The sequence below is a fragment of the Carassius auratus genome, unplaced genomic scaffold (assembly GCF_003368295.1).
Source record: "Carassius auratus strain Wakin unplaced genomic scaffold, ASM336829v1 scaf_tig00042575, whole genome shotgun sequence".
Taxonomy (NCBI): domain Eukaryota; kingdom Metazoa; phylum Chordata; class Actinopteri; order Cypriniformes; family Cyprinidae; genus Carassius; species Carassius auratus.
The window spans coordinates 12,501-17,500 of record NW_020526723.1 but is presented as its reverse complement, the minus strand read 5'-3'; the positions used below and the strand labels follow the sequence as shown (position 1 = coordinate 17,500).

The 5,000-nt window shown below is 37.7% G+C and overlaps 4 non-coding genes across 4 annotated transcripts; all 4 read left to right on the top strand.

Annotated features, from left to right (window-relative positions):
* Nucleotides 1–1,106: 1,106 nt before the first annotated feature.
* On the top strand, nt 1,107–1,225 carry LOC113085912 (5S ribosomal RNA). The gene has a single exon (XR_003284520.1). It is a non-coding gene; the product is annotated as a 5S ribosomal RNA (ribosomal RNA).
* A 1,216-nt stretch (nt 1,226–2,441) lies between these two features.
* On the top strand, nt 2,442–2,560 carry LOC113085901 (5S ribosomal RNA). The gene has a single exon (XR_003284512.1). It is a non-coding gene; the product is annotated as a 5S ribosomal RNA (ribosomal RNA).
* Nucleotides 2,561–3,216: 656 nt separating this feature from the next.
* LOC113085962 (5S ribosomal RNA) lies at nt 3,217–3,335 on the top strand. Its single transcript, XR_003284562.1, has one exon. It is a non-coding gene; the product is annotated as a 5S ribosomal RNA (ribosomal RNA).
* A 658-nt stretch (nt 3,336–3,993) lies between these two features.
* On the top strand, nt 3,994–4,112 carry LOC113085907 (5S ribosomal RNA). The gene has a single exon (XR_003284518.1). It is a non-coding gene; the product is annotated as a 5S ribosomal RNA (ribosomal RNA).
* Nucleotides 4,113–5,000: the final 888 nt, after the last annotated feature.

The window sequence follows — 5,000 nt, the reverse complement described above, 5'->3', positions numbered from 1 at the left end:
AGACTGCCTGGGAATACCAGGTGCTTTAAACTTTTTGGAAAATTTCACGATTTATATAATAATCTTGCAAAAAAAAAAAAAAAAAAAAAATGAGTCAATGCCCGATCTCTGAATCTTACCAGGTTTAGGTCTGGTTAGTACTTGGATGAGAGACTGCCTAGGAATACCAGGTGCTTTAAGCTTTTTTGAAACTTTTCACTTTGTATATAATAATTTAGCCAAAAAATAGAGTCAATGCCCGATCTCTGAATATTAGCAGGTTTGGGCCTGGTTAGTACATGGATGGGAGACTGCCTGGGAATACCAGGTGCTTTAAACTTTTTGGAAAATTTCACGATTTATATAATAATCTTGCAAAAAAAAAAAAAAAGTCAATGCCCGATATCTGAATCTTAGCAGGTTTAGGTCTGGTTAGTACTTGGATGAGAGACTGCCTAGGAATACCAGGTGCTTTAAGCTTTTTTTAAACTTTTCACTTTGTATATAATAATTTAGCCAAAAAATAGAGTCAATGCCCGATCTCTGAATATTAGCAGGTTTGGGCCTGGTTAGTACATGGATAGGAGACTGCCTGGGAATACCAGGTGCTTTAAACTTTTTGGAAAATTTCACGATTTATATAATAATCTTGCAAAAAAAAAAAAAAAAAAAAAAAAGAGTCAATGCCCGATCTCTGAATCTTACCAGGTTTAGGTCTGGTTAGTACTTGGATGAGAGACTGCCTAGGAATACCAGGTGCTTTAAGCTTTTTTTGAAACTTTTCACTTTGTATATAATAATTTAGCCAAAAATAGAGTCAATGCCCGATCTCTGAATATTAGCAGGTTGGGCCTGGTTAGTACATGGATGGGAGACTGCCTGGGAATACCAGGTGCTTTAAACTTTTTGGAAAATTTCACGATTTATATAATAATCTTGCAAAAAAAAAAAAAAGTCAATGCCCGATATCTGAATCTTAGCAGGTTTAGGTCTGGTTAGTACTTGGATGAGAGACTGCCTAGGAATACCAGGTGCTTTAAGCTTTTGGGTTTTCTTTCCTACTTATATAATGTACTGGTGATTAGATGGGCTGGTCTTTAAATAGCCCTCTCTTTGCAGCAGTCTTCGCTTACGGCCATACCAACCTGGCTATGCCCGATCTCGTCTGCTCTCGGAAGCTAAGCAGGTTTGGGCCTGGTTAGTACTTGGATGGGAGACCGCCTGGGAATACCAGGTGCTGTAAGCTTTTTGGAAACTTTTCACTTAGTATATAATAATTTTGCCAAAAAATAGAGTCAATGCCCGATCTCTGAATATTAGCAGGTTTGGGCCTGGTTAGTACATGGTTTGGAGACTGCCTGGGAATACCAGGTGCTTTAAACTTTTGGAAAATTTCACGATTTATATAATAATCTTGCAAAAAAAAAAAAAAAAAAAAAAAGTCAATGCCCGATATCTGAATCTTAGCAGGTTTAGGTCTGGTTAGTACTTGGATGAGAGACTGCCTAGGAATACCAGGTGCTTTAAGCTTTTTTGAAACTTTTCACTTTGTATATAATAATTTAGCCAAAAAATAGAGTCAATGCCCGATCTCTGAATATTAGCAGGTTTGGGCCTGGTTAGTACATGGATGGGAGACTGCCTGGGAATACCAGGTGCTTTAAACTTTTTGGAAATTTTCACGATTTATATAACAATCTTGCAAAAAAAAAAAAAAAAAAAAAGAGTCAATGCCCGATCTCTGAATCTTACCAGGTTTAGGTCTGGTTAGTACTTGGATGAGAGACTGCCTAGGAATACCAGGTGCTTTAAGCTTTTTTGAAACTTTTCACTTTGTATATAATAATTTAGCCAAAAAATAGAGTCAATGCCCGATCTCTGAATATTAGCAGGTTTGGGCCTGGTTAGTACATGGATAGGAGACTGCCTGGGAATACCAGGTGCTTTAAACTTTTTGGAAAATTTCACGATTTATATAATAATCTTGCAAAAAAAAAAAAAAAAAAAAAAAAGAGTCAATGCCCGATCTCTGAATCTTACCAGGTTTAGGTCTGGTTAGTACTTGGATGAGAGACTGCCTAGGAATACCAGGTGCTTTAAGCTTTTTTGAAACTTTTCACTTTGTATATAATAATTTAGCCAAAAAATAGAGTCAATGCCCGATCTCTGAATATTAGCAGGTTTGGGCCTGGTTAGTACATGGATGGGAGACTGCCTGGGAATACCAGGTGCTTTAAACTTTTTGGAAAATTTCACGATTTATATAATAATCTTGCAAAAAAAAAAAAAGTCAATGCCCGATATCTGAATCTTAGCAGGTTTAGGTCTGGTTAGTACTTGGATGAGAGACTGCCTAGGAATACCAGGTGCTTTAAGCTTTTGGGTTTTCTTTCCTACTTATATAATGTACTGGTGATTAGATGGGCTGGTCTTTAAATAGCCCTCTCTTTGCAGCAGTCTTCGCTTACGGCCATACCAACCTGGCTATGCCCGATCTCGTCTGCTCTCGGAAGCTAAGCAGGTTTGGGCCTGGTTAGTACTTGGATGGGAGACCGCCTGGGAATACCAGGTGCTGTAAGCTTTTTGGAAACTTTTCACTTAGTATATAATAATTTTGCCAAAAAATAGAGTCAATGCCCGATCTCTGAATATTAGCAGGTTTGGGCCTGGTTAGTACATGGTTTGGAGACTGCCTGGGAATACCAGGTGCTTTAAACTTTTTGGAAAATTTCACGATTTATATAATAATCTTGCAAAAAAAAAAAAAAAAAAAAAGTCAATGCCCGATATCTGAATCTTAGCAGGTTTAGGTCTGGTTAGTACTTGGATGAGAGACTGCCTAGGAATACCAGGTGCTTTAAGCTTTTTTGAAACTTTTCACTTTGTATATAATAATTTAGCCAAAAAATAGAGTCAATGCCCGATCTCTGAATATTAGCAGGTTTGGGCCTGGTTAGTACATGGATGGGAGACTGCCTGGGAATACCAGGTGCTTTTAAACTTTTTGGAAATTTTCACGATTTATATAATAATCTTGCAAAAAAAAAAAAAAAAAAAAAAAAAGAGTCAATGCCCGATCTCTGAATCTTACCAGGTTTAGGTCTGGTAGTACTTGGATGAGAGACTGCCTAGGAATACCAGGTGCTTTAAGCTTTTGGGTTTTCTTTGCTACTTATATAATATACTGGTGATTAGATGGGCTGGTCTTTAAATAGCCCTCTCTTTGCAGCAGTCTTCGCTTACGGCCATACCAACCTGGCTATGCCCGATCTCGTCTGCTCTCGGAAGCTAAGCAGGTTTGGGCCTGGTTAGTACTTGGATGGGAGACCGCCTGGGAATACCAGGTGCTGTAAGCTTTTTGGAAACTTTTCACTTAGTATATAATAATTTTGCCAAAAAATAGAGTCAATGCCCGATCTCTGAATATTAGCAGGTTTGGGCCTGGTTAGTACATGGTTTGGAGACTGCCTGGGAATACCAGGTGCTTTAAACTTTTTGGAAAATTTCACGATTTATATAATAATCTTGCAAAAAAAAAAAAAAAAAAAAAAAAAAAGAGTCAATGCCCGATCTCTGAATCTTACCAGGTTTAGGTCTGGTTAGTACTTGGATGAGAGACTGCCTAGGAATACCAGGTGCTTTAAGCTTTTTTGAAACTTTTCACTTTGTATATAATAATTTAGCCAAAAAAATAGAGTCAATGCCCGATCTCTGAATATTAGCAGGTTTGGGCCTGGTTAGTACATGGATGGGAGACTGCCTGGGAATACCAGGTGCTTTAAACTTTTTGGAAATTTTCACGATTTATATAATAATCTTGCAAAAAAAAAAAAAAAAAAGAGTCAATGCCCGATCTCTGAATCTTACCAGGTTTAGGTCTGGTTAGTACTTGGATGAGAGACTGCCTAGGAATACCAGGTGCTTTAAGCTTTTGGGTTTTCTTTGCTACTTATATAATATACTGGTGATTAGATGGGCTGGTCTTTAAATAGCCCTCTCTTTGCAGCAGTCTTCGCTTACGGCCATACCAACCTGGCTATGCCCGATCTTGTCTGCTCTCGGAAGCTAAGCAGGTTTGGGCCTGGTTAGTACTTGGATGGGAGACGGCCTGGGAATACCAGGTGCTGTAAGCTTTTTGGAAACTTTTCACTTAGTATATAATAATTTTTGCCAAAAAATAGAGTCAATGCCCGATCTCTGAATATTAGCAGGTTTGGGCCTGGTTAGTACATGGTTTGGAGACTGCCTGGGAATACCAGGTGCTTTAAACTTTTTGGAAAATTTCACGATTATATAATAATCTTGCAAAAAAAAAAAAAAAAGAGTCAATGCCCGATCTCTGAATCTTACCAGGTTAGGTCTGGTTAGTACTTGGATGAGAGACTGCCTAGGAATACCAGGTGCTTTAAGCTTTTTTTGAAACTTTTCACTTTGTATATAATAATTTAGCCAAAAAATAGAGTCAATGCCCGATCTCTGAATATTAGCAGGTTTGGGCCTGGTTAGTACATGGATAGGAGACTGCCTGGGAATACCAGGTGCTTTAAACTTTTTGGAAAATTTCACGATTTATATAATAATCTTGCAAAAAAAAAAAAAAAAAAAAAAAATGAGTCAATGCCCGATCTCTGAATCTTACCAGGTTTAGGTCTGGTTAGTACTTGGATGAGAGACTGCCTAGGAATACCAGGTGCTTTAAGCTTTTTTTGAAACTTTTCACTTTGTATATAATAATTTAGCCAAAAAATAGAGTCAATGCCCGATCTCTGAATATTAGCAGGTTTGGGGCCTGGTTAGTACATGGATGGGAGACTGCCTGGGAATACCAGGTGCTTTAAACTTTTTGGAAAATTTCACGATTTATATAATAATCTTGCAAAAAAAAAAAAAAGTCAATGCCCGATATCTGAATCTTAGCAGGTTTAGGTCTGGTTTAGTACTTGGATGAGAGACTGCCTAGGAATACCAGGTGCTTTAAGCTTTTTTTAAACTTTTCACTTTGTATATAATAATTTAGCCAA